The following is an 11,560-nucleotide window of genomic DNA, read 5'->3' on the forward strand; positions in this document are numbered from 1 at the left end:
AACGGGGCCCACAGCCTCCAGTCAGCCCACGAAGTTTACAGCAGGCAAACTCCTACAGGAGACTCGCCCTGATATTTCACGCTCAGTTCACGGGACCGTTAGGAAATTGGCTCTTGCGTGCCAAAGCTTTCCTCCACGCAGCCGTCCTCCCTCTGCAGCATCTCTGACGGGTCTCTCCTCCGTTTTGTGCAAGTTGTTGCACCCCGTTCCTTCCTTGCCGCTTGCCCCGTTTTCTTCCAGCTTCCCTTTGGAAACTCTCTCACGCTGCGTCCCGCCAGACTCCGTTCCGGGGCCGCACCTCGAGCTGGCCCGGCGACCCACCCAAGCTGAGCCTACCACCCCCGAGAGCAGATCTTGGCACTGCCGTGGGGGTTATTTCCAAAGGCCCGGCGCTTCCCCCCAGCTTGGTGCCAGAAGGCACGGCCAAGTGGGGCCGAGGAAGGCTGGCAGTGCCGCCCTCGTGCCTGCCCAACCCCGGAGGCAAGCACCAAGCACGCACCCTCTCCCCCCTCCGATGGTGGAGACCGTCCCGACAATCACAGGCTGAGGGCTCTGAGGTGCCGGCTTTGCCGCCTCTCCAGCTGCAAAGCTGAGGAGCCGGCGGGGGCTTGTCCACCACGGGGGCTGCGAGCACAACCATGGCCCGGCGTGGTCACCACTTCCCGTGCGCTGCCTCGGCCTGGGCATTCCCGGCTCGTCCTTTCCCTCCACTTCACATGTCGCTGGCCAGCGCTGTTCTCTCCGCTCGCCCGCTTTCTCTCCCCCACTGGGCACGCAAAGAAACGGCTGAAACAGCTGGGACCACAGACATCTGGACAGATGCTCTGAAGTGCCTGGAAGCTGGGAGAAGCTTTAACGCAGCGCTGGAGAGTGGGTGACATGGCAGCGAGCCGGCCTTGCGCTCCACAGCTGGGGGGCTGCCCACAAAGAGGTCCTTCCGCTTGTTGCCCCCCCGGAACCTCCCCTGGAGAACCTCCGATCTTGAGAGCAGTGCAGTTCAAATTCTTGACCTAGATCACTGATTCACTCTTTCTGCTTTCCAAAAAGTTAAACGCAATGCATTTACTCAATTCATCTCCGTTTTCATGCCGCCTACGACAACAGGGCTGTTTTCCATTTGTCACAAAGACTTGTGCTTCGTTCTCTTTTATATTTAGACCAAATGTATTTCTTTCCCATTAACTTCAACAGCCACGTCGTTATTTTATCAGTTGCCTCATCTGCAATTATACTAAATAGAAGGGTGGCCTGGGGGGGGCGGGGGGGGTCATGGAAGCCCCTTCACCAACGTTTACTGAAAGTTGCAACTTTCTGGTCTCTGCATAATGTTCATTCTCCTTCTACCCTCACAAACTATTTACAGCCTTCCCCAACTCGACATCCTCCAAATGCAACTACAACTCCCATCATCCCCACCCAGTACAGTTGCTGGCAACTTTTTCTATTTCCCTCCGTGTAATGCTGGGTGTTCCCCGCCATTTCTCGCCCTCCATCCATATTCAGAGGGTGATCGGGTGAGTCTTTACTTCTCTTTCGGGTATTTGCAGCTAAAGGAAGTCCAGCCTCCAGCCAGAAAATGCTGCTGCAGTGGAACTGACCGGCAAGCCGACTCGGCAAGAAAAGGTTTCTTTAAGACGACGACGGCATCCAACCGTATCTTTGAATCTCGAGCCAAATTATAAAAAAGGAAAGCACTAAATGGACTCAGGAACCTCTGATGATGAATAGCCTCGCCTTGCACTTGGCGTCCGACGGCCCTGGCCGGCCTGGTTCTGGGCCTTCCCAGCGTGGCTCCCGAGCCAGGCGTGCTTGCGTAACCCCGCAGGGAGCCCGGCGGACTAGCCCTCCGGACTGCTGGAGTTCCTAGACGACCTGGGAGGATGGAGACGCAAGGCCATCTGGAGGCACAACGCCGAAGTCGAGGAAGACACGCCCCCGGCAGGCAGAGAGGACAACTGCAACTCCCGCGCCCAGGCCTTCCGCTGATGGCCTTAGCTACAGATTCCAGGAACTGCAGCTGGGACCCTCTTGCAAAGCACCTGCCGGAGCCCTGGCCCGGCCCGGCCCAGCCCGCCTATGAACAGCTGCGTTCGTGACCGGCTCATGTTTCCCTTTAGAAGAAAGCGGGGGGCTGGACGCACTTATGGAAAACCAGCATTTGCAGCTCTGAGGAAGGAGGTGCCAGTGGATTCATTCGTCCTGCTTGCAGGCAGCCCAGCCCTGCAGACCGGATGCGTGGGGGCAAATCAAACAGGGGAAAGGCATCTATCTGGCTGCTGCTGGAAACAGAGCACTGGGCCCTGGGGGTGCCGACCTGAGCACACAAAGACTTTCTGATGCACCGCCGCAAAGGCACGAACAAAGGCACGTTCATCGTCCGGCCTTTCGTGTCACCAGGATCTCCCCTGATCTGCCAGAACCGGGAGCAAAGCTTGATCCAACCGGTGACAACTCCAGACCGGTGGTGCGTCAGAGCTATGCACCGGGGTTTGGGCTGAATGGGGGAAATGCATCCATGCTGCACAGAGCGTGAGACAGGTACCGTTCCATTCTAAACACGCACACGGCGCATCTGCCAAAAAGGAGGGCTTCCACTCGCCTGCGAGGCAAATGGGACCGGGGAGCGGAAGCCAGCCAGTAACGAGGATCTGGCAGAGATGAGGCCGAGGAGCAGGGGAAGTGGCTCGAGACCGGGTGCGGCTCACCTCGCACACACCTCTGCTTAAACATACCTTGGGCCACAACTCTGCAGAGACCTTCTGCCTGGGCACTGCCCATTGCTCCCAGAAGTTGGCGGGGAAGAGAGCTGGAGCTGAAACGGGGGCTCTGATACAAGCAGGGAGAGCAGTCCGGGCACGTGGCAGGCACTGGGTGGGAGGAGGAGACCAGACTGCAGGTCAGGAAAACTCTCAGGGGAATTTACCCAGGCAGCTCTTCCACTTCCCCTGTTTGCATCTGCCCTACAGAAATTAACATGGATCTTGCATGCACGGCGAGGTGGCAATAACACAGAGCGCTGGGCAGTTTGCACACTGCTGCCTCTCCCCCACGGCCTGGTCAAGCAGGCCGCCGTTGCCCCCGCTGCATGTCGCGCTGCTGGGGGGGCTGGGCCATTTCCAGGGCCGCCTGGCAAGTTTCTGGACGTGGCCAGGTGCAAAGCAGGCTCCCCCGACTCAGCGCCCGAGCTCGCCACTGCTCAGTGACAAACGATGATTGTGATCTGCGGAATGTCAGGATCACACGGTAAATGGTCCTGGACTGACTTCCGTTTCGAGGAATACTGCACAGTGCAAAGTACACAAGAAATCTCATGCATTTGGCTCTCTCATTAGGCTTCTTGCAAACTCCGCAGAGAGGAGGAGGGCAGTACAGAAATGAAATAAAGGAGCAGAAGGCGTGTGACCCAAGTGCACCGGAACAACCGAGGCAGCCGACGGCGTTACGGCACGCGGCACGGCTAACGCCAGGGCGTTCCTGAAGCAGAGACCCACACGCTCTGGATTCCGAGAAAAGAGCAAGCGCGAAGATGGACGAAAGCAAGGGAAGAGCCGACCTCGCCAAGCAGGTGACGCAAGGCGGTGAGGCTGCGTCGCCAGACACTGAGCTCTCTGCCCTGGGCCAATTTCATGGAGCCGCCTTCAGCCAGCCGTTTCGCTGTCCCCGTCCACCATCGGCGGCGTGGGAGAGGTCATGCCCACCTGATGAGCCATTGCAAGAACTGCCGCGCCAGAAGGTGCCTGATGCTCGCGAGCACGGCACGGATGCAGGCCGCCAATGGCGGGGAGGGCAGTGCGAGCCACGAACGGCGCACCCGGCTTGCGACGGGGTGGGCAACTCTTGTTTTCTGCCAGGGGCTGTCTTCCCTCCAAGTAATCTCAGGAGTCGGGGCGGGGGAAGCACGCCGGCACCAGCCTGTCCAAAGCCGAGGGTGGGCAGACACAGGGCCGCCCCCTTCCTCCTCTCCGCCTCGTGCTCTCTACAAACAGCAGGTGGAGGTCCAGCTTAGCAAAAAGGCTTCCTCGAAGGTAAGGCGCTTGGCAGGCCCTGCACCAAACTGGCATCTCCCTGGGGGGAACTTACACAGCCGGAGCGCCTGAGGGCTTTTCCGAGTGACAAAAACCCGACCTCGATCCCACTCTGAGCACGGTTCTTGCAAGAGCCCCCAGTTCCTGCGGCATCTTCTGCCCTCCCCAGGACCTATCAAGGATGCCGGAGTGCAGGACGCAGAATGCTGGAATGCTTGCGTTGCAGGCAGCCCGGCTGGACTTCGGGAAGAACTTCCTGACATGTCAGAGAAGCAGGGCTGTGGAACCCGTGATTGAGGGGGGCCGGGCCCTCCCACACCGGAGGAATTCAAGGGGCCGCTGGACCGCCCTCTGAGGCGAATGCTTGAAGGGCGTCCTGCACAGAGGGCCTTCTCGGCCCCTTCCAACTGGGATGGCTTGAGCCCTTCCATGATGGGTGCAGAGAAGCCACTGTGTGGCCTCCAGGATCCATCCCATGGCAACAGGCATCTCCCAACGGGATTGGGGCCAGGAGCTGGCAGAGCGATCCGGGCTTCTCACTCCTCTTGTGGCCAAAGTCGCCCTATGCTGGGGCAATGGAGACCAGCCCTGCTCCACAAGCCCCACGCCCTGTCCCTGGATGGGCCACACGGTGTGCAGGGAAGGTGTGGGAGCTGCTGCCCCCAGGCTGGGGCCTTCCTTCCCTACTTGAAAACAAAGAGGGTGCTTCCAAAAGGAGGAAGAAATGTTGAAAAGGCGAACGGGAATTCTGAGCCAAAGCGGGAGAAGGAGAGCAGCCCTGCAAGCGCACACCGCCTCTGGAAACACTCTTTAAAGCGTTAATGCTCACCAAAAGACCCGGCCAAAGTTGGAAGGGTTGGCGATTTTGGAGGGGAAGCCAAGCCCTGAAATATGATGGCAGGAAGGAGCAGCCGGGCCGGGTGGGTCCCCAGTGTGGCCGTCACCGGGCTGCCCGGAGAACAAAGGCGGTGCCGGCACGGCCGGTCAAACGGTTAACTGGATTACAGGTCCTTTGAGCCTGCCCAGGCAGGGGATGGCCGAGCGCTGGCGTTCCGGGGCTTTCAGGAACAGCGCCGCGGGGGGACTGGAACATCCGTCTCGAGTTACATTCTGGGCTGCCAAACGCCTTGTAGAGCAGAAAATGAGGCAAGACGACAATTACCAGAACAAGCGCGTGGAGCTGGCGTCTTCCTGCACTTCTTGCTCTGCACAGCAAAGCAAGCACCCTCTCCCCCGGGCAACCACACGAGCACGTGCGGGGTGCCGCCTGCAAGTGGCCGGCCTGGTGGCAGCCACCGGGCGGCACTTGCAGGCAAGAAAAGAGGGAAACCGGAACAGTGGGGCCCCCGCCTCCGAGGGCCAGCTGTGGAGGGCGATTCCCAGAGGGCCGCCGCTGGCCCTCACTCGCTGCTTTCCCGGAGGCACCTGGTTGACTCCTGTTGCGGACGGCGTCCTGGGTACGTGCACTGGCCCGACCCGAGCGCCTGTTCTTTGCATGCTTGGCTGGGATGTCGCACACAATTAGCTGCAACGGAGGCTGGCAAGGATGCAGCGGCGTTTGGCACTGTGCTCCCGATACTCGGGCCTTCCAGACAAGTGGGACTGCATCCCCCTGCCAATGGCCCCGCGGGCCGGGAATGATGGGAGTTGCAGTCCAGCACATCTGGGAGGGCCCCAGAGGGGGATGTGGGCCAGGCGTGCACTGCCAACATCCAGAGCCAGTCGTGTTCTTTACATGCATTTCTTTCCATCTGGGAAGGGCAGGGACTCCGAGCATGGATTTACTTTTCTTTCCCGGGAACATTCCTGACTTCCCCCACCCCCTGCTGAGACCGACCGCTTCCACAGCACGGTGCCACGTACGCAGCAGCCCGGCAGGGCCGTTTCCCATGCAGCACGAGAGCAGCGAGGGGGGCACGGGCTGCGTGGGGACAGAGGTCAGCCCCTTCCCAGTTGGCGAAGGGGGAGAGCAGGAGACACTCCAAAGGCCCATCCGGCCAGGCCTGATCAAAACGGAACGATCTGCTATTCCTTCACCCCAAGTGTGTCTGTTGTGCTCTTTGAGTGTGAAAAGTGCTCCATAGAAGTGTTGGGTTCAAACCCTCGCCACGGCCCCGGAAGGCGGGTCAACGGGATTGTTGGGGGGAACCGGGGCTGAGCTGCAGAGACGGGTGGGGGACCAAGGAGAGCCAACGGGGGGCTTCCTGGCGGAGACGAGGTGCCAGCCAGAGCCCGGGTGATGCAGGGGCCTGGGGACCCATCTCCACTCAGCTCAAAGCTCCACTTGCTGCCTTTCAGCCTAGCCTACCTCACAGGGATGTTGTGAAGAGGCAACAATGGAGGAAAGGGGCATTGCTCATCACCCCAAGTTCCTTGGGGGAAGGGTGGGATCAAAATGTCAAACCAGGGGCATATTTGGTGTCCCCCTCTAGCACTTGGCCAACCCGCTATTCCAGCTCTCAGAATCTAGCCCCTTCACACCTAGCTGTTTGCTCGCATTCAGCTCGACCAGCCCTTTTACCCTCCGTCTCCCTTCTTCCAGCCTTCGCTGATTCCGCTTGCTTCCGCTCCTCCGCAGCGCACCAGGGTCCTAGCGGCCAGGGCCTCCTGCTGCCGTTGAGGCAGCCTCAGCCAACCTGACGGATTTCCTTTTGCGGGCTGAAGGGGGACTTTGCGAATGCCCTGCAAAGTCCCGGTGCTTTTTGGTGCTCCTGATCCTGGCATCCTTCCGAGCCAGAGGCACCCCGCTCCAAAGGCCTGCTCCCGAACTAGACAGCCCGCTCCAGACATGGGCACTGGAGGACCGTTGCCCAAGCACGGTAAGGCTGGGGAAGAGCTAAAATCACGACTAGCGGCAGGAACGAGGCTGAGACTGATGCTTGCAGCAGACGAGGCGAACAAACTGTGAAAAGGAGGTCTGTCTGCCCTAGGGGAGGGTGCCCACCCTCCTGGAGAATCACGTTCACGGCCCTCGGCTGCTCCCAGACCTGCCATTCAACACCAGTGTCATCTGTCGCACAACACGTGTTCCAGGAACTTCAGCCAGGGCTAGGGCTGCCGGAAGTAGCTTGTCTGGCCACCCACACATGGTGACTTCTCTATGGTAGCTGCACAGCAGGACCATGATGTGGGGTTCAGATGAAGAGAGAAACCACGGTGCAGTGTGGAAACCACAGAGCAGACCACTGCTTCTCCTCTTGGTCTCTAAAAACCGAGCGCAGCATGCTGAAACACCAAGGCAGGGTTCAGACGACACAACAGACCGTCCTGCACAAGGAACCACGGTGGCTTGGCGTGTCCTGCAAAGCCGCTCTTATTTCTCTGCCTGCTCAGATCCTCGGCAGCCCTTGGCCCAGTCCGAAAAGTCCTCTACAAGCCATCAGTTCGGTCTCTGCCAGGGATGATCCAGTAACTCGGAGGGCAGAGAAGCACGGGAAGAAAAAGGGGAGTGGGGAACAGCGGGAAGACAAGGTGCCCCCACACCTGGGCTCTGCCAGGACACAGCTGTCTCGAGGACGGCCCCTGCTCCTTGAGGCTTTACCTGTTCCCCCCTCAAGCAGCTGCGGTCAAGTACGCCAGGTGCCACCAGAACACCCAGTCTTGCCCGTTTTGGACCGCATCCAGCACAGCCCGCGGTCTCTTGTTGGGAGGGCTGAGCAGAAAAGGACCCTCCCTGCCCAAGCGGGGGACTCTCACCTGTTGGGATGCCAAGCCCCGAGAAAGGTGCTGGTGCTGCAGAGCTGCTCACCTGTCCTTCGGGGGCGGGGGCTCTTCCTGGCCCACCTCGTGTCAGTCACTCAAACCGTCACACTTTGCAAAGAAGCAAGTGGCACCGCACCCTGCCATCTCAGCAAAACTCGGACCCTGCACTGCTGGGGGCTGGATCAGGTCCGCAACAGGCACAGACAGGCAGCGGTCGGCCAGCTTCCATGCATTCCAGGGCAGGGGGCTACTCGTGAGCAGCCCTCCCTGCTTCCCCCCCCCCCGCCACTGCAGTGATGCTTCGCAGCCGAAGGGGACAGCTGGCAGCTTGCTGGCAAAAACTGGGGAGGGGTTTGCTTCAAGGGCATGATCTATGCTAGCCTTCCCCAACCTGGAGCCCTCCATATGTGCCTGACTGCAACCCCCAGCATGCCCAGCTCGCTTGATGGGAGTTGCAGTCCAAAACATCCAACGAGCTCCAGGCTGGGGAACCCGGTGTCCACTTCGAGGAAAAAAGATGCAGGAGGACGGTGCCTTCTTTCTTTCCTGGCACCCCAAATCCAGAACATTTGTGGAGAAAGCTCCTTCCTCCTCCGAAGGAGCCACCCTGCAAAAGCCCTGCTCCCGAAAGGCCCACCGCTTGGGGAAGTGGGAGCACCAAACGACCACCCAGGAAAGAGCCGCTGAGCGCATGTTACCTTGAAGTCCTTGCTGTCGGCCTCCTGCAGCTGCTTCAGCCTGAAGTCTCCCTCGCAGGGGTTCAGTGCGGACGGCGGAGCGACGCAGGAGCACTTGCAGTTGGTTCCCGAGGTGACCGTCTCCACCGTGTAGAAGTCCTCCGCCTTGGACGTGCCATCGTTAATCCTCTGGCAGGCCCCCCGGCCCAGCGGCCTCACCACACACTTGCACTGACAGTCCGGGCCTTCCGACACGGCTTTCACCTTGTCATAGTCACCGAGCAGCTAGTCCAGGAAAAGCAGAAGGGCCGGCCAGTCAGTCTGCCCCGAACCCTGCGTCCCCCACTCCCCCGGTTCCATGTTTGCTTTGCGGACTGTTCGGGAAAGACTCAGACATTCTGAAACCCTAAAGAAACGGGTCACTGGTTTAAAATACTGCTGACTCTTAGTGTTTTCTGTTCCTTGGTTATCTGGTAAAGTAATTTTCTTCCACCACCCAAAAACCCCAAAACCCCAAACTAGTCAACCTCCCCCCAAACAACTCTGGTCTCTCTTTAAAAGGTTTTGGGAAATGAAAAGGCTGCAATTTTCTAACCATCCATTCTAGCATGATCTCATTTAAACATAGTGGGCCAAATCCACGGGGAAGTTCTCTTGTGCAAGTTGCTTTGGGCGAACGGAGCCGGCCCACCTTGCATCTCCCACTGATTTCACTGGGGCGCCTGCGAGCACTCTTGTTCCTCCCGGGGGATTAAGGCGCCCGCCATTTAGAAGGAAAACAAACGAACAAACGGCTTGCAGGGTGCACTTATAGGGAACCCTGTGCCTCCCATGCGTAAAGTCACTCCCCTCTCAAAGCCACCTCCCCGGCAAGACGCTCGGCTCAACATGGCACGGACAGCCTGCTCTTCGCCAGGGCCAGACTGTTTCCCAAGCTCTGAAGTGCACCAGGGCACATGGCGCAGCCAAAGCAACGTTCTGACAACTGTAAATGCAATCCAGGGAAATTCCTTTAGAGGATATGCCGGGCTCAGGCACAAAGCTGCAGAATAAAATAGCCCCGCAGCGGGTTCTTCTTGTTGCACCCAACTTGCCAGACTTTTCCAGCGGCAACCTCATCTGGAACAGCCCGGCAGAGAGGAGTATCTTAGGAATATCTGCTGCACACAGTGCTTAGTAATGAACATGGTTTTTCCTCTGAACATACCCTTAAAGAGTAAAAATATCCTCAGTGCAGTCTTTGGCAAAAGAATATGATACCAAGGGGCCAAGTAAGCCAACAGACACAGGTGCGAATCGATTGCAAGATAATGCATGATCGTTAGGATTGATGGACACAAATCAAGTACGGCTCCCGGAGCATCACAGTCACTTGAGCTTTGTCGAAGTTACACCTGATGCTTATGGAGGAGACTGAAAGCAGCACAGAGTCGCGCCAACAGAAAAACCCCTCTGCTCCCCATCTGGACAAGGCGGGCTCAGCTTCGACTCTGTGCCAAGCCGTACCAACCCACAAGCAATCCACCGTTCGGAAACCCTCTGCCGGCTTTTCTCCACTTGCTCAGCACTTCAGTCTCAAATTCTGTGTGTGTGTGCAACTCCCATCATCCTTCATGGGAGTGCAGGCCAGCAACACAAAGACAGACCCGCATCCCCCTCCAGGTCTGTAACCACCATTGTCTCTAGAGACAGGCTGCCACATCACAGGATGCTGGCTAAGCACCCTTAACCCTTGGTGGGATGGGATGAATGAAGGCTTGGCCCGGCTTCCTTGGACAGGGACACCGCGCACAGAGGGGTGTTGCCACCACGCAACCAGGGGTCCCCAGCAGCGGGAGGAAGGGGGCTGCTTCCTTCACGCTTCTCGTGGGGAAGCCAAGTTTGGTTACTCTCCCCGATTTTCCAGCAGGGACCCTTCCACCCACTCCTTGCTGCCTGCGTTTCTTGGACAATGTGGTCGACCTCCTCCCAACCTGGGCAGTCAACACGACTCCCCTGTTCCAAATCTGTAATGAACTTGCCGTCATTCCAAGCGGCCGACAAGCTTCCTTAGCCAAGTTTTCCCTTGCTCTGCCAGGCTGAGCCCTCCAACCCCAAGCCGCACTTCTGCCACAGAAGGGGCTTCACTGGAGCACACCCAGCTGGCTGGCTTGTATCTCTGCAAAGCCTCCTCTCAACCAGCTTCGCACAAAATTCGACGGGCATTAGTCACAAAAGCAATACCAGCAAAGCAAGCCGTTTTGCAAAAAGGAAAGGAAACGAAGTGGTGCAAATGTATTTGACCACAGAGTAAGTTCGGATCGTGGGCTGTGTTACCCAAAAAGGGCCAAAGGCCATGCCCAGCCAGGCTGCAGCCCACTTAAAATGAAGGGTGCTGGACTTTGGGTTTAGGAGTCCATGCAACAGCTGCCGGGATCCAAGGCAGCTGCTAGTTTTAGCTGCCCAGCCACAGGTAAGAACCAGCAGGGGCTGACCGAGAACTGCTGTCGCCAGAGATCTAACTTTTGCGGTACAATGAAAGCCACGTCCGCTCAGGAATAAGACCCAAGGACTTAGCTGCCTTCGTCATTAAAGTGACACTGAACATGGAGAGACCCGTAAAGGAGCTCCCCACAAGCCGGGAGCAAGCAAGTGGGAACAAGTCAGGCCGACCCCAGTGTGTGCTCCGACCCGGTGGCCCTTTGCATCCCGAAGTACTGCAGGCACCAGGCCAGGAGGAAGCACACCTGGATGCTCCAACAAAACCGCAAGGTGCAGCTGCGATTCAGCCTAAGGGCCACATGCACACCGGCAGCTCCAGGTACTGCACGGGAGAATCCATAACCTAAAGGGTTTCCTGACCAATAAAGCGGGTTTCCACTGCAGAGAACCATACTGGGTGCTCAATGGAGTTGCTTCATTGCAAAATTTCTCATTTCAGGGTGTCTAGGAGCTTGCAATCCTAGACATCCCTACTTGGGAGTAAATCCAAAGTAAATACAGTTATGATCAGGCTGCAAATCCTGAGAACTCTGCCTTAGCTGGGGTGCAGCTCTGCCTCCCGGGCAAGCAGCCACAAAAGGTTCACATCAGAGAGCCCCTGCACCGCGTGGCAAATCCACACACAGCCTCCCTTCGCCAGCAGGAATTTGCTCCAGTCTCAAAAGGGATGATGAG

The sequence above is a fragment of the Varanus komodoensis genome, unplaced genomic scaffold (assembly GCF_004798865.1).
Source record: "Varanus komodoensis strain SLA01 unplaced genomic scaffold, ASM479886v1 scaffold34_1, whole genome shotgun sequence".
Classification (NCBI taxonomy): Eukaryota; Metazoa; Chordata; class Lepidosauria; order Squamata; family Varanidae; genus Varanus; species Varanus komodoensis.